At 34.8% G+C, this 19,090-nt stretch overlaps 1 protein-coding gene across 2 annotated transcripts in view; it reads left to right on the forward strand.

Annotated features, from left to right (window-relative positions):
* The window catches only part of LOC145668536 (calcitonin gene-related peptide type 1 receptor-like), a 1,245,332-nt gene that overhangs the window by 596,245 nt on the left and 629,997 nt on the right, over positions 1-19,090 (forward strand). The window lies entirely within an intron of this gene.

Raw genomic sequence — 19,090 nt, forward strand, 5'->3', positions numbered from 1 at the left:
TAAGAGTCTCAAAAATATATTATATTTTCACTATAATCCCTCTACTAAACCTGTAAGCAAAAGAAATCAGCTACTTCCGGTTTTAAAGTTGATCGCTATAGAGTAAAAGTGATAACGAATGGCGAGAAGCGGTTTCTTGCAATCGATTAAATCTCCCAAGGATGCATTTTGTTTACATCTTTAGGTCTCTACTTAGATTGATAGATTGATAGATAGATAGATAGATATACAGGGGTTGGCCAAAAAATCTAAAATCACTTCATACAGGAAACTAAGTTTGGCCCTCCACTGTACAACACGTCTTGCGGTTGCCGATAGTTTTTTGTTTTCAGTGTGTAATGTGGACCTTCCTCTTCTGTCAGCAGTAACCAGTTGGCCTGTGAGAGTCGTGGTGTGAAAGTGGTGCGGTAAAATGGGCGACCTAACAGATTGCCAAGGAGTCATGATCGTTGATGCCTGTCTAGTTGGAGCTTCAGAGGCAGGGGTGTCATTTAGGGGGGCAGGGAGGGGCATTTGCCCCCCCTGAGTATTAGATGTATATAGATTTTGGGGCAAAAATTGTGGGGGTATCGAAAGGCACTGCGTACAATGTCACGAGGGTATACACAATTCTTGGGCAAACGACGTCTGCAAAGCACAACAGTAGTGGAAAGAAAATCCTGTCATATAGGACCGTAGTGCATTAAAACGGATAGTAGCAGCTAAAAAGAAGACCACTGGAATGAAAATTACGTCTGAACTCACTTCCGGCCTACAGAATCCGGTTTCATCGAAAACAGTGCGACGGAAACTTCATAAAATGAAAATTCATGGCAGGGTCGCTATCGATAAACCCCTGGTCACAGCAGTAAATGGGAAGAGGCGTATCCAGTGGTGAAAGGACCACAAGGCGTGGACTCATGAGCAGTGAAAACACATAATGTGGTCTGATGAATATATTTAAAAATATATACAGAGAGTTGATTAATTCGTGTGTCAATTTCATTTGCTCACTGTGCAAAAGTGGTATGAGGTAAAGCCGTGCAATTTGGTGTAACTTTAGACGAAGGACATAAGTTTTGATTTGTCACAGAAGCATGTCACTTGTTCTAAAGATTGAAGAGATATAGGGTCAAAGGTCAAATTTCGATTTTTTCCTTATGGGACTGCAATGGTAAATTCTGAAAGAGCCTGAAAAAATGTAATTCGAAGTAATAACAAAGAAAAGACCAAATATGCGTCAATCAAGTGTCAAAGGTCAGAGATCACTGTCAGATCAAGGTCACAGGTCATCTTGAGAATCCATTTGAATACTCTGAAAACAACGCAATGTCCGTACCTCATCATGTCAAATGGGTTCTCAAGGTGACCTGTGACCTTGATCTGACAGTGACCTCTGACCATGACACTTGCTTAAAGCATATTTGGTCGGCTTCCGACATAGAATCATACTATACAGGGTTTTCTTTGTTTCCACTTCGGTTTACGTTTTTTCAGGCTCTTTCAAAATTTATCATTGCAATCCCATAAGGAAAAAAATCGAAATTTGATCTTTGACCCTATAATCTCTTCAATCTTTAGTACAAGTGACATGCTCCTATGACGTAACAAAACTTATGTCCTTCGTTTAAAGTTACACCAAATTGCACGGCTTTACCTCATATCACTTTTGCACAGTGAACAAATGAAATTGACACACGAATTAATCAAACCTCTGTATATATATATATATATATATATATATATATATATATATATATATATATATATATATATATATATATATATATATATATAGAGAGAGAGAGAGAGAGAGAGAGAGAGAGATTTCAATAATAATTGGAAAATATCGGACCATAAAAACCAATCTCCTTCAAGTGTTGTACACGTGACACTGCTACTTGTTTTAGTTGTACGTCTTTAGTTAAGCAAAGTTCAGTTGTAATTTGAAGGCATCACATGTTACCAAACGTCTTGTCACGTTGAGAATATATCAAAATAGATCAAAATACAGAATTGCACATACTACATATATAAAACATTTATTACACTTGAACCGATTTTCGTTCTACTGAGGTACCATCGGTCCCATAAAATTCGGTTAAACGTGATTGTAGTGTATATACATACATATATGTACACATAGGACAAAATTACTTTTTAATCACATTCTAAGAACACATTTCCAACAAGGTTTTGTAGTAGGAATAGTCGAGAAAGAAACAAATGCTAGAGAAATACTAATTGAGAACATAAATTGAAAAAACATCTCAAGTTCATGCCTTCCGACTCCGTGTTCACTAGACATTAGATACTACTCACCTCTGCGGTGCTACAGAAGAGATTCCTTTCCGTCTTCACTCTGTACTAGCCAGGAGGCACCAGTCCACATCTACGCTGCTACGGACAAGACATTCTTTAATAATCTCCGCGCTGGTCTGGGCAGTACGGCCTACTCATAGAGAAAGAATTATCATTAGAGACAATACTCCTTTGTAACTCAGTGTACATAAACTTGTATTGAAACTTTCACCAATAAAAAGATGGGGGGAAACCCGTGTAATGCTTTTCTACCATACATTATATTATTGAATGTTTTGCAAAGCCTCTGTTACTAGTTAATTCATAATTAACTATACTCCCCTGTTTTCAAGAATGAAGCAATCGCTGAAAGAAGTGGTTTCGTTCGGACGCTGAGCTCATTTCTACTGTTAAGGAATTGTCTTTAAGCCAATATGACACTTTCTATAGTGAATAGCTATGGAATTTGAGAGATCGTTTGGAGAAGTGTATTTCTTCGCATGGTGACTGTAGAGAAGAAGTGGGACATTCAGAGCACAAATTCTAATAACGAAAGTTCTGGGGAAAAAGAGATATAAAATTTGTACAGTACTCTTAAGTACACGCAAAATTAACACTGGTTTTTACATTATAAGAATCATTTATAATATCTGGACATGAATCTTTTATACTCTGAAAGGAGCTTCAAATAGAGATCACAAAAATGAAATATCTGTAAAAATGACCAAAATCACTTGATTCCTTTGTGCACTGAACACTTAAAATAGTATGTCAGTTTTAAACTTCTAGCTCCACCCCCCTTTATGATAAGACAAAACCTTATTGATCGCTTCACGTACGTTATAACAGGACTCATAACAAAAAGATAGAATTCGTGTATACAGGGTGTTTCAGAACAACACTGACAATGTTTGGGAGGTGATTCCTGACACCAAAGTAAGACAAAGAAAGTATATACCAACCTGCGTGCACAAATGCTTTCTTTCGAAGTTGTAGGTTGCCGAAAACATGAAAAAATGAAAACTATGGGACCTACCGTAGTCGGGTCAAGACTTCACTTGGGAACTAATATGTTTACTATCCAAAAGACTGTGTTTCGGAATCCTAAGGTATACACGCAACAATTTTTACAGATGGAGTTTGGCTACGAGGGTATAATTTGAAGTACTCACCAACTACCTCTATAAAAATTGTTGCGGAAGTACCGGAGGATTCTGAGACATGGATATTTGAATAGGGTACATGTTAGTTCCTAACGAAGTCTTGACCAGACTACGATACGTCCCATAGTTTTAGAGCTATGGGCCTATAAAGTTCATTTTTTCATGTTTTCGGCAGCCTATAACTCCAAAAGGAAGCATTTGTGCACCCAGGTTGGTCTATACCTTTTGTCTTATATTGATGTCAGGAACCACTTCCCAAACATTGTCGGTGTTGTTTTGAAACACCCTGTATAAAAAGACCTTGCCAATCGTTATTATCAGGGCCCGGATTTTGTTAACAAGTCAACTTTTTTCTGTTACGCCATAAGACAAGGCAAATTCTAATAAAAACGTTATCCATCAACTCTAGGTTCTAAAAGTAAATATTTTTAGGGTCAACTTTTGGTCACTTTTTGTCGTTTTGAAGTTTCATGTCATTTTTTAATATTTTAAGGTAACTTTTAGGTCACTTATGCTCTTTTTATTCTTTTTATTCTACATCAGGAAATCTTAAAATGAACACTGTTTACGGATGTGAAAAACACGAAGATAAATAAATCTCTTTTCATGGTTCCTGACCATTGGGGTGGAAAAACTGCATTCTTAACAAGCTAATGGAAACTAAGCTGTAGCTGGTTGACGAAAGGTGGAGGTTGGTAGGTGGCCGAACGGATAGTTTTGGGTTGTTGACCACAAAAGATGTGATCATATGAATAACTAAAAATGGAATAGAAGGCATACAAGGATTTTAAACAGGGATTTTATCTATTATTCTCATGTAGTCTACACTTGCAAACTTTTATTGTTTAAGAGTGCTTCCTAGTTTCAACTCGGGAGTGAATTGACGCTTTCAGTACGTACAATGTCGTACAATGGATTGATCAACGGACATAAATGATCAATGGACTGCAACTAACTGAAACAAAACTTTTTGAGTATGAGTGACAAACGTTAATTAAAATCCAGTGGATATTTAAAAAATGTCAATGTTTTACGAAATAAACATTTAAGAAAACGCAAGTTTTAAGGTCAATTTTTGTGAATTTTAGGGGCATTTTACAGGAATTTTAGTGTCATTTTATAGGTCACTTTCTAGAAAATTTTAGGTCAACAAGATCCGGGCCCTGGTTATTATAAACCGAAATCAGTGATTATCGCTAGTATGCAAACTTCAAAACACTTCAGAGTTGGGGTTGCATAAACATCTAGGCTTAGTGATGCTACCAAATAGTAGCAATACAATTTGATACACATAAATTATACAAGTGCCTTACGCCATCTTGTTGACTTGTAAATAATTTAACTCGGTATTAAAATGCTAGAAATACTTTTCACGCAGATACCAATAATATCTTTCATAAACTCACAATGCATTTCGTTTCTGTCATATTTCCAGCTAATATAGACTACGTAACAAAGCATATAAAGATTTCAAACTAAAACTTTCACGTCCTTAGAATTGCTTTCTATAAACAGAGGGGAAATCTGCTCTGAAATTATTGGTGCTCAGCTCAGCAGTAATAACAATAAAGATTTTTCTAGCTACATTATCCATGTTTCAGTTTCACAGATATATACTTGAAGTGCAATATTTAAGAGACATTCAGGCTCCAACAAATATAGCCCACAACTTAACATAAGCATGGAGATTTTGCTAACGGAGGAAAAGATCCTCGTAACCGTAGAGTTTTTTTCTAGTTATTTTTTAAAACATTATATATATGATGTGTATATTCAAAGTTTCGTTGGAAGAGAATGCCAAGTATTTATATAGCCCGTCACATTTCTTATCTATGAATTTTCCAAGAAGAAACTCTATACGCAAGATTATGCATGCAATCCTCCAAAAACTGTAAACTCCACGAAACATGAAAGTAATATCATTCATAAGAAGAAACACACAGCGAACAAAAATAGCGGAGAAAGCAATAGATTATTTCAAGTTTCAAATTATTTTACTTGTTTTTTTTCACAACTAATATCTCTATTTTAACTTTCGTGCGAACATAGTAGTCTCTAACAGACCTCTACGGGACTGAGCTTGCATAACGAACAAGTTAGTTAAATCAAAAATCACCACTTCATAGCCCCAAATTGTATATAGCATCTCCTTAATAGTATTAAAGAAGGCTTATAGTATTATAATTCTATAATTTTACTTTCAAAATATGAAATTTCGATCAAAATCTGCTTTAGTGACACTCAATTGAATTAAATACTGTATATTGAACAAAGCACAATAGACTATCACATAAACAATTCACTGAAAAAAAAACTGATTGAGCCTAAAATACTAAGTGACAAGCAAAAATAGATGAGCATTGTGACATGTCTTGTCTCTTTTGAAATTAAGAAGGTATCTCTCGTATCATGAGCAACACAGTTTCTCAGATAAAGTGTAATATTGCATAAAAAAATGGCTTTTAACTGTGTTGCATAGAAAAATTGGAGTTTAGATACTTACTTAAATAACTGTCTTGTTAACAGAAGATCGATCCCAGTAGGGGAAAAGTCATTTCATATTCTGCCTCTTCTTCTTTTCGTACAGAATTTGTAACTGATACTTTTTATGTCTCTGAAATTCGATCTCAAAACTATATTTTTATTTTCCTCTTTACCGTATTGAGTTTAAAATATATAATTTTATGTACAAATACTATTCATTTACTTAAATCTACGATGGAAAATTTACTAACAGATACTACAATAGCCTAAGATAGAATGCAGTGAGACACAAAAAGAAATTAAACGTTTATAATTAATCTACTATTAAAACAAACATACATATGACTGAAAATTAACACAGAAACAGGATTTCTATAATCATGCGAAAAACAAAGTATCAAGGATTCTCTTTGAAAGTAAAGACTGTTCCCATAACTTTCGGGTACAGAGAGATGTGTCTTATTGTACCCTCTTTTAGTTTGTCTTACTGAACCCCTACACCAACCCCAAGGCATATGCCTTATGTGATAAGCAATGCAATTCAGAACTTCATGAGTGACTTGCACCATAAGACACTCTAATGTATATTCTAACATAAGTTCTTATTGGTGGTATTTTGGATTGAACTGAATTAGAGTTTAAAATCCTTTTAGGGCAACAAGGTTATATGAGACGTGGATCTACAGCTTAATATGGGGTCCGAACCACGTGAACTCCCACGGGTACTCGAACCCGAGTCTCCTTGTTCACATCTTATATAGTCTTGATGCTAAAAAGACGCTAAACCTATTCCAATCCAATCAAAATACCACAATGAATGAACAACTGTGTATTTTGCTTTGTTTCTTCATTCTTTATGTTATATATACTCGTAAATATGCAGGGTGTTTCAAAACAACACCGACAACGTTTAGAAGGCGATTCCTGACACTAAGATAAAACAAAAGTACAAACCAATCTGAGCGCACAAATGCTTCTTTTCGGAGTTATAGGCTTCTGAAAAAATTAAAAGATTTAACATGGCTCCAAACCTATGGGTCTTACCGCAGTCGGATCAAGATTTCACTGAGTAACTAATAAGTGCGCTATCCAAAAATACATGTTTCAGGTTCCTAAGGTACTCACGTCAATTATTATAGAGTAGTTTGGCTATGGGCATATAAGTTAAAGTACTCACAAACTACATCTGTAAAAATTGTTGCGGAAGTACCGTAGGATTGTGAAACTTGGATATTTGGGTAGGGAACATACTAGTTCCTAAGTGAAGTCTGGACCCGACTACGGTAGGTCCCATAGTTTTGGAGCTATGGACCTTTAAAGTTCATTTTTCTTTCATGTTTTTGGCAGCCTATAACTCCGAAAGGAAGCATTTGTTCACCCAGGTTGGTCTATACTTTTTGTCTTGTCTTGGTGTCAGGAATCACCTCCCAAACGTTATCGGTGTTGTTTTAAAACATCCTGTATAATTTCTATATAAATTAGTGTTGGCTGCAAGTTGTTCCTTGAATTAGTATTCTAATTAGTAAACGTGTATGTTATAATGCTTAGTTATACAGACAAGTACTATAGATTTTTTCTTTATCTGTTTATTTGCAATCCTAGTCATGTTTTAACTACCAGAAAAAGGTATGTAATAAGCTTATAATTTTAGAATAAAAAGAACTTTCCATACCTATTCGTTTTCTCTCCGTTATTAGCTTTAAATCTAAAAATCTACTTGTAAGGAAGGAATTGGACAAGAAATGTATAATGGCTGTCCGTTCCCTCCTCATGGGAAAGCCATTAGTAGTTCAGAGCATGAAAGTTGTTACACGTTTCATTCGCTCGTGATCTCATAGAAAAGTCCCGCTGAGGGAGCACAAGAAAATACTTAGTCTAAGCTTCTTAGCTTTCAAGTCCTGCCAACAGAATCCATTCTGAGTTCCCTTGTTGCTTTGGGACTTCCATGCACCTACACGCTCCAGAGAAACGGGTATAGTCAGTCCGAAAGACGGAAAGAGGAAGAGCACGTAAAGCATAAATCTTCCGTAAATGTTCTTTGATGAATTTCTTACAGTAGAACTATTTTTGAAAAATAAGTAGTGACTTGTAAAATGAATATGTATGAACATTAAAATATCAAACATACTCATATTATTACTGGGAATTCTGTTGCGGATTAAATATAAATTTACCCAATCGGAGTAGTTTTTCCTTAATTTTAGACTACTGTTGCAAGACCTTATCTTTCGCTTTGTTTCGGATGCAATAAAACCTTTGAAAATTCGACACGTAAGGTTTGAGCTTTTTAACATATAGATTTTGAACAGAAAACTGTTTCGATTTTAATGCTTCTTTTTATTACTCAATAGAAATAATCACTTAAGAACAATATAAATGATGATGATAATATAGATTGTTGTGATCTGAACAATAAGATACACGCATTTGAAAAATCCTTAGAATAATTTCAAAATGTACTCATGCTCACAAGGAGACTAATGTTACCTATGGAACTTATGAATATAAGCAAGAAAATGCATTTCAAAAATCAAATACAAAACAGTACTAAAATACCAATTAATGTACTCAGAAAATTGTTTGTGTTTTATAGGTTTTGTGATTAATCTTAGCTGCAAACGAAAACAAACTGAAATACTAAATAGAGGAGATTATGGTGACATCTACCGGAAAGACACGTAAACAACACTTCAACAGTACTATCTGGCGGAAACATACAGAGATATAGGAAAACGAGTATAATCGTTCTTTTAAAACTTGTACCAGTAAACAGAAGTTAACACCAGTATACTCAGGATTTTAAATCTTCAATAGAATTAAACATTAGAGCATTCTTGGGTTTTTATGTTAAGAGGTTAAAAAAAACAATTTCTAGCAAACATCTAAATAGAGGTGCTTGTTTTACAAAGCAATCTTCTTCTTAGGTAAGCATTCTTTGGATTGATTTCATACAGCGTTTCAGTTTTTCCTATCCTGAGTTAGACTTTTCATTTACGTGTACTGATTCATTCCTATATCTTATATTATTTGGTCTGTATATTTTAAATGCGGTCATCCTCTAGATATTTTTACCTTCTATTCTCTTTATAGTTTTTCGCGTGATTCCTCAATGTCTTAATATGTGTCCAATGATCCTATATCTCTTCTTTTTGAAATATACTTCACTCCCCCTCTTTCATTTGTAATACTCTTTCATTTGATACGTTACTCATAATCTAATTTACTACTTCCTTCTATAGTACCACATTTCGAATGCTTCCATTCTAAGCTTTCCTCATCCCCTACAGTCCATGCTTTATATCTATACAACGTAATATGATGCACTTAGCTATGATTACATCAGTGTTTTCTTTAGTTCTATGTCGATGTTTCTGGCTAGAAGCTTTTATTTTACTTCGAATGACTGCTTTGTTGGAGTCATTTTGGATTTTATATTTTGTTTGCATCTACTATCTATTACTTGTTATTTTACACTTTAAGTATCATAATTTCTTCACTTTTTCCATGAAGTGATTTCCTATTTTGATCTTTTTACTTTCTATTTTTCTTTAAAAAAAGCAGTTAAATTAGAAATGGTTCACTTTTTAACAAGATTTTTCGAGTGACATTTTACACATAAATTAGAAGAATATTCATTGATTGGTTGTAGTTCAACCTCTTTTCTCAGCTATATAACAAAGGATTTTCTATTTAAAGTGAGATCCGAATCACTATTCGAAGTGTTTCAAAGGTTAAGTCACTTGGTCACAAACGAACCAGAAAGTAATCTGTAATTCAATTGCGCAATAAATATCTGGGCAAGGTAGAAATTTAGCTATTATTGCTTTTATTTATTTGTTTGTTTATTTATTTTACTAACAGTTTCTTATGAACAACAGCAGCGAAGCATATAAGGCGTAACTAAGCTACTTGTATAGATATAACGGAAGCATAGTTGTAGAAGTAGTAAAAAGGAAAATTGCTAGCGTGCACAAAGCTTGAGTATCATATCACCCTATTATGTCCTCCTGAAAAAGGTAAGCTACCAGATCCAAGAAATATCTTACGCAATTCTCAATTTGTTCTATAAAGAAATTTACTTGTCACTTGCCTTCCTAAGATCAAGGGGTAAATGATCAAACCCACGAGCAAACTGATTAGATGAGAGAAGAAATATTTTAATTTGTTTTTGTGATTACGCTCCAATATTTAAAGGTAACACTTCGTGCTTATAGAGATTTCAATTAAACTCTGAATTAGGTGACATTCATTGACACCTCTAAGTATTTAATTGACTTATATCGTAGTTGTTTAATGACTAAAGAATTACAACGAAAAAGTTTACTACGGTATACAATTTAATCGCAAATAGATATTATGTTCGCTTAAAGTTCTATCCTTGACTGAAGATGTAGCTGTGAGGGAGATATGAACTAAAGAACCGTGTCGAAGGAAGGAAGGAAGGATTTAGTGAGAGTGATTAACTGCGTTCCTCTTCCAATTGGGAGATGCCAATTTCCTTCTCAGATTTCGTCTCGGGTTTTGCTTCAGACGAAAATTCCCAAAGATTAATTAATGAACAGAATTTATCATCTCAGTTTCTTATCTCACGAAGTGATATTCTTATTGAAGGAAGTTAAAACGAGATGTTTCAGGAAATGTAAATTATTATTGTAAATTATAAATTATCTAATTAAATTATTGGAATGTAAATTATATGAAGCAATGAGAAAAACAATTATGATCAATTTCATGTTTTGCATCTAATTGTCATTGTTCAATCTGAATTAACAACTTTAGAATAATGACAGACGTGTACTGTATTTATTTATTTATTTATTAACTAAACATTTTTAGGAATAACCTCTGATTTGATTCCAATGTACACAAAAAATCAGTAAGTGAGCAAAGTTAATAAACCAAATTGGGAAAAAAGTTAAATAAAGTAGACGGGACGAAGTTTATACAGGTTGCTCCAAATAAAACTAGTTTGGTGCGATCTGCCCCGACCGAAGTATTACTTTTTCTTTGATTTACATGTTCTTGATATTGCATTGCATTTGTACCATAAATATTTTAGTCTCACGGTACCATAATGCTATTGACGACTACTTGTGATATGTAATTAGTGGAGAGCGCGTTTCCATGGAGGTATTACGTGGGACACATGATATTTACAGTTACTATCTCGACATTTGCTAGGTGGAATTGATTGACATTCCTACAGAAATCTCCATCAGGATGGCTGGTCATCGGATTGGAACCCATAATGTCTCGATAAATCAAATTTGCACAGGGGAATAAAAATATTAATGATATTGAAAGTGAAAAATCAAGGAAATCTTATACTTGTTATTAGTAGATCTAGAATAAGTACGAAATAAAAAGGAACACAAAACTTTCTCATTCGTCACACTATGGCCATCGTGAAACATAAAGGAACAGTATCGTTGTCTAGAACTAAAAGCTTAAAATTCATTCTCACTGCTGATTCTCACACTAGTATTAATATCAACATAAAAATATGACAATGAACGGAATCAACTAATTACATTATTAGTGTTACTTTGTAGGAATGAAAAATAATAAGAACTTAACTGAAAAAATTAGAAATCCTGCGTGCCTGAAACTTCCTCGTTCATCTGCTCTTATTTGCTTATATTGTATATAAAAAATAAGGTTTATTACAAAACAACTTGGCAGAAATTCCATTTTACTTTGACTCATGCTTTACAAACAAAAGTAAATTGCGTTGGAAACTAATAAATACTTTTCCCACAGTACCTCTGAATATATATATATATATATATATATATATATATATATATATATACATGGGAAGGCGGGGCAGAACGGGGTAGTGGGATGGAATGGGGTACCCCTCCTATTTCCCCGCTATGGTGCTGCAGCCTTGCGGAAACAGCAGGAAACTAAATGTCGACTCCCTACCCGTGTGTGAAGCAAATAGCATTAGCGTTGGAGAAGGTGAGTGGCACTCGCTAATGATTTAAGTGTTTGCGCTCTGTTTTTCGACGCCTGTTGCAACATCAACAGGAACAAAGCTCAAGATAAGTCAAATAAGAGTGCATAGAATGCTGAAGTCGTAATTATAGTTACAGAATATCATTGTTGTATGTGTTTAGTGACTATAGTATGTAATCTTTCCCACGTAGTTACCGCTGACACCATATGAAGCACCAACATGTGTATCGGGGCGAAACGGGGTAGGGACGAAATGGGCTACTGATATCATATTGCAACCAAAAAGAAAAAAGCAAACCAGCGAGAAATGTCTACAAACAAACTGTTCCGGGAAGCTGTTCCCTTGCAGCATTGAAACTAGGACCTTCGTCGTCATCCACAGAATCACAATCCCAGATGTGACCACGGTTTCAGGAAGTAGACCTCTTGACGAACCGATTCCAGGACCTTCGACGCCAACCACAGGAACAGACATTCCCCACGTGACAACATTACTGCAAATGTCACTGAAGGATATTTTATCTTTCCCCAGAGTTAAGACTGGCGGCAGGAGACTGATCAAAAAAGGAGGAAAAACAGCAATTTTGACATCATGGCCGTAAAAGCAGCATCAGAAAACAAGAGCCAAGAAAGAGGAAGCAAAAGATGGAAGAAAGAACAGGAAGCAGCAGGGCAAGGAGAAGCTGACGAAGAACACAGATCACTCACTTGAGTATGCAGGAGAGATAACAACACCAACAAAGAAGAAATTGAGCGCTAGCTCATCAGAGGACGCTACATGCCTTTATTGTAGTAGGTGGTATTCCCAATCTAATGAGGGATTTATTGCGCGTATGCTGTGCAAACTTTAGTCACATAATTCTGTGCAAGTGTAGATAGTGACTACGACGAAGAAGTTTGCGGTTGTAAGTACTGCCAGCTGTAATTCAGGGTACCCCATTGTGCCCCGTGTGTTCACGTTTATGCAAAAAAAAAAAAAAAAAAAAAAAAACTACTTTCGATAAACACGTGTACATCCTTAGGTTTGGACACATATCAACCACCTACTGGTGCTTTTTATGCCTAAAACTTCAAATGATATATTAACTTCATTTTCAGTATTCTCTTGTAATTTTTGTTACCTTTACATAACCATTTATGTTAAGTACCCCGTTCCGCCCCGCCTTCCCCTATATATATTGTAAGAGGTCTGTCTGAAAAAACTACATAAATATTTCATTTTGTTAGAGACAACATGTACGGGAGACAAGATCATAACGTCGTTTTCACAGTCTTTATATCTCCAGAGCTATCAGTGACAGAGCGTTCAGCTTTGTTGTGACTTTTTGGGTTCCTAGTTAGATCTAATACTAAGTGAGTTTGTGGTCGACCCATGGGTTGTCTCTCTCATTTTCATGCCAACAATTACTTCATTATAATCCACTTTCGCTATTCATCCGTCTTCTTTACCCTAAAAAGCATAAACGTGGAACATAAAACTGAAATAATTTATTTTTTTATAACTTTAGCAGCCCCGGAGATATCTTCATTTTTTTTATATCTTCAGCCGCGCAGATCGCAATGCTGTTTACGTAATCTCTGCACGGAAAACTTTGAAAATTTGTGTTGATTTTATTTGTCACTACAAGCGTGGTTTTATAAGAGAATTTTCAATATTTCACGCACAACCCCTTGCCACAATCAATGTGTAAATATAGTTATTATACCTGAATTTATCTTCAAAGAAGAAACGGTAGTATGTGTAAAACGCTTTTCGGACATTATTCCTCAAAGACATAACTAACGAGAACCATCTTTCTTTAAAAAGAATGCAAGATGACCAATATTAATGTCCAAAGTTAGATATTCTATCTCAAAGTCGTAAAGGAATCAATGCTACTCGTAACTTGTAAACCATTACTAGTAACTTGGAAATCATTGCTCAAGGATATGAACAATTATGATAAATCTCACTCTAAAAACATGAAAAAGCTATGTTGAGTGCTGTCCAGCCCCTGTTTCCCTAACCTTTCTTAACTGACACAACATTTCACTGAACGCATACGACTTTGCGTCACAATTAGATTAGATTAGAATAGAGCACTGTTGCAAGCGTTCATTGATACATTCTGTCTCTCATTTTTTAATTACTAAAGGCTTCATGACAAAAATAAAATGTATAAGATCTAAACTGATATATCTTTTGGATTATTTCAAGTTTATTTTTTTATATTCTGAAATTTCGCGACATCCATGGGCTGCGCAACACATCAGTAGGAAAAGCATGCCTGTTACGTTAAATATTAATGAAAATATTTAATTATAGAAACACCAAACTTTTTTAAAAAATGTTTCAAAAGCACCCATCTTAGGAGCTGCAGGAAAACAAATAATAAAAATTCCAATCCCAAAGGAATTGTTTATCAACCTGAACTAAACTATCGATCACCACAAAAACTTGTTCGGCTTACTTAACGTTTGTTTTCTTTTTTCAGCTGTACCTTCCTTGTAGACTAGGCAAGGACATTGGAGTTGCTAGAGCAATAAAAACCTCGTCGAACTAAAATATTTAAAGGAGTTTCTTTTACGCATGTAATCCAAAGTTGAGTTTGGAGAATTAAGCTTTTGCATATCTCGTATCAGCCTTTAATATTCATAGTGAACCAGTTACGAATAAAATATAAATTTACATTATCTGCAAGTAGTAAAATTTAAGTGAAAATAAAAATTCGATATCTAAAACTGTACACACGAGAGAAATTTTTACATGACAGTCCTTTCAGCTACTTTAATCCGGAAAAAATCTTTGAACAGTTCCAAGGTTCTAGAGATCATTCTTTCATCATATCAAAACTTCACGAAGATTCATGGATTGGCGTGTCAGCTTTTGACATTCATTGGAGAACCTGTGATAAATGGATTTTCTGTGAGCGTTTCAAAAGAAATCTGAATTAGGATTTTCTCTCTCTATTAATTTGTCCATGTCAAAATTTGAAAACATTTCATCTGTTCTGGATCGTACATATTCCTTGTAGATGTCCATTGCTAGGTAATGTATTATCTGATAGCTCCGACCTATATATTTTACTACACTACTTTTCCATAAATAATTCTAACATCTTAGTGTTGCTTTTATAACAGGATTTCATATCAATAAAAGTGTCTTTCCATTCCACCTATAAGCCAGATGTGAAGCTAGAGAGAGCGAGAGATAAAGAGAGATTACTGTTGCTAAACAATATAATCCTCATTTGTTTAAGAAGTGAAATATTTCTCTTAAAACTATTTTCCATCGAAGTGTTACTTCGTGCTAGAACTATGTTTTGTTATACAGGGTGGATCATATATCTTGAAATGCCCATGTAACTTTTAAATTAACACAAAGAATACTTCAATTTAGTGCTATCCTAATATTGAGAGCTGAACATTGTGTGACGTATAGTGCCACCAGATTGCCAGTATTGCTAACAATCAGGATCGAATAACACATTTCCAAGACGTGTTCCGTTGGCTGAGATTTCACTGCATTTTCAAGACGGAAGCCCTGCTCAGTGCGTTATTCAATCTGAATCAATCTTTTAAGCTGAGATATTGGGAAATTATTTATAGATGTTACTTTGTAATCTAAGGAGGCACAAAGTTCAGGGATGCCTTCAATCATTACTGCGGTTTTCAAAATATGCAGGTGTTGAGGCAGCATTGTACTGAACGACATCACAAAAGTGCCACAGTCAGGATGACAGCGTGTTAGGTTATCGCTAATGAGCTTAAACAAAACTATGGATTCCCCTATTTTATTTAGATAATAATTTGTAAGGAAATCACGGAAATCATTCACAATCTTTTTTCTTGTAAACATGATCCTGACTTTTTCCTGAACCAGTGCAGCTTACTGTTTCCGGTCTTTTATTACAGGTGACTGAGGACCAATGATCTTGTATAATGCTTTCACGGATTATGAAGTATGATATGCTTAAATATTCTCTCAAGGATTTGATAATCCCAGTCTTGGTTTACCAAGTAACCCTAAGAAATAGATGCACACGAATGTAAAGCATTAAGTAGACACGCTGCCTCTTGTAACATGTTAATATAACGATAAACGAATAATATAATGAGTTAATGTTAATATAACGAATTCTCAGTAAATGTACCAACAGTCATCAATTCGTATAAATGGAAAGAAGTCACGACGTAAACGTGCAGAGGAACATATTGGAAATGAGTAGTCTGTTGTAGAATCTAGTTACGTACTGTACTGTCTTTCACCTCTTCATTCGCGAACTTGAAGTCACGGTCAAGTAGGTAGAATCTAATTGTGGCTGTGTAGGCAGTTTTTCGAGATGGAAATTTGATGGCGAGTATGAATTACAAATATTTTCACGTCTGTCAGTTGACGTTAAATGTTTGTTGTGTTTGTTTGTTGTGATATGTTTGTTGTGATTATGATCAGAACCAGAATATTCACTTTCTGGTAACTCGAATTTGGAGATAGAATCACTCAAGCAGGCACGTAGCCAAGGGGTGCTCCGGGGGTCCGGACCCCTCTCCTTCGAGAACAGAAATGAAAAAAAAAATAAGGAAGGATGAAACAAAATGAGAAAAAGAAGGTTTAGCGTTAAAATTTAAAAAAAAAAGACTACAGAAAGCTTTTGTTTACTCTTTCTTATGAGGAAATTTGTATTACAGTAGGATGTCGATAATCCCAACGTGGTCCATAGAAGCTTTTTACATTTTGTCTTAGTGCTAGCGATAAGAAAACAATAGGGTTGCCCGTCGCAGTTTTGTAAAATCAGTGTTTTTACGAAAGGTCATTAATATGTAATTGTTTGTCATGCATATTTTTATTTTTTCCCTTAGGCCTAAACAAGTTAAATTTTACGTGTGAGCTACAAGAACTGTGTAATTTAGTGTACGAGCAGGTTCTTCAGAAACATTAAAAGTAAGTAGCCTTACGTACGGTATTGTAATTACTGTATGTACTGTATAACCACCGTATCGATAAAAGAGCATACCGTACAGTATATTTAAACCAAAATAGCATTTTCTTGGCTATTTTAGAAAATCCGAACAATTTGAAAATCCAAATAACCTGTGGTTCCAATTAGCTCGGATTTTAGACTTCTTACTGTACTTGCAATACATGGTGGAGAGGTGAGCGAGATATCCTGGAAGAGTCAGGGAATTTGAAATTCTAGAAAAGTTACGGAATTCTCAGAGTTTTTGCTACTAGTCAGGAAGATTTCAAGTTTCAAAAAGCACAGTGCCGTTGTGTAACAGCGTGGATATTTTTTAACGTAAATTTTCTTAATCGCATCCTTGCATTATCAAACATGTTATTTCAAAAACATTTTCTACTCATCCTTTAATCCGTCACTTGGAACCGACAGTAGTTGACGGAATAATAAAAACAAAAATTTATGTGTTGAGAAAGTTGTGTTAGCATTTGATTGAACAGAGAAAGGAACGCAGATATTATAAAATATTTTGCAAGACATTATTGAGTATGCACGTTTTATAATAGTAAATATGTACTTTTTATAATAGTTAAGGTCATAATGAAAGGAAAATTGTTATATTTGAATAAACAGAGGAAGGACGTAAATATTATAAAATCTTTTTCAATACTTTTTTTTATTCTTTTACTCGAGATTTCTTCAGAGTTTGTTATTAAAATACTTAGCAACATATCCTCATTTTATTGTCCTAACAAACCAATATATGTTGATAGTAAAATAGCTTAGATTGATCAAGCTTCTGGGTCTTCAGAATTTCATGTCACGCCCCTTTCCCCCCGTTAAGAAATCCTGGCTAAACGAACAAATATATGTTCCAGTAAAATAGTCTAGAATGATCGAGCCCCTGGTGTGATGACCACAGTATTTCATGTCACGGACTCCCCCCCCCCTTTCACGAACACTATTTGTGAATGAGTTGTAGAACTTCTCGCGATGTTTGAAAATTTTGTAGTGAGTGAAAGAAATCCTTTCGTAAAGAAACATTGGTGAGAATAAGATGTTTTCAAGCGTTCGAACTAGAGACAAGGTAACACGTGGTGGCATCTTTTTGCCACCGAAATCAATGAGAATTTTTGGTAGCATCTTGACTTGGGATGAGTGAATAGTCATACCGTAACAAACAGTGATCGTGGAGAGAAAGTTTTATAGTCCTTGCATCCTTGACGTAGTTATTGAAGGGGTCGCTATGAAGGTATAAGGAATTGACGCCCAGTGAAGTTTGACCAGCAGACATTTCCGATCTCACTTAAATGTCATCCGGACTATCACCAATTAGCTTAGCGACCCCGATAAATTCAGTACTAATGTCGATCATTTTGGACATTTTAATTTTCAGTCGTAATCATCCGAATGCCGAAAAGGGGGACTGAGGGACTGTTCTTAAACCGCACCGAGAATATCACTATTCAGATCAACGTTCACGAAAGATATAGATTCGACACTAATATCGGCCGTTTTCGGTATTACATATACCACATAATCCCTTTCATATTTAAACTTTTTGATCGAGATTAAAAATGGTGGACAGCCATTCACCTGACCCGCATCATAATGTTCCCCCTCAGCCAATCGTGTTTCTACAATTACAAATTATTGCTATCTACACTCACTTTCACTTTGTAAGGAATGGTAAGGGACTTTTGAATCTCTCTCTCTCTCTCTCTCTCTCTCTCTCTCTCTCTCTCTCAAGAATCAAAAAATACTCAAAGGTAATATAATAAAACGAATTTACTTATCTTCTCGTCAACCCACAAGATTTAAGATTTGGTAACCACTCCTTTAACCTATATTCCATACCACTCTTTCAGACCGGACACTTCTTAATATCCTTGTACTTAATTTCAAATCAATTGGCTGGGTACGTTTTGCTGCAGCGAAGTTCATGATACATTCTCATTCCCTAGGAAGGTTCTCCTTGCAGTTGAATCAATAAACTTTCTTAATAGTAAATGAATCAAAATATGAAGATATTGCTCGGAAAATTATCAGGTTATTACAGATTCAATTTGTCTTTATGTAAAGTTTTAACATTAATCTCGTGAATTGGTCTGACATATAGTGAATATATCCACTTCTTAATGGTTATGTTGGGAAGATATTGAAATTATTAGGCCATTTATTGACAATTAGCTATCATTTATATGTAACTTAATTTTTTAAATGAAGCCAAACCAGAACTTTACTAACATCTCATCGTTTTCTTTT

The sequence above is a fragment of the Thermobia domestica genome, chromosome 13 (genome assembly GCF_964235325.1).
Source record: "Thermobia domestica chromosome 13, izTheDome1.hap1.1, whole genome shotgun sequence".
Taxonomy (NCBI): Eukaryota; Metazoa; Arthropoda; class Insecta; order Zygentoma; family Lepismatidae; genus Thermobia; species Thermobia domestica.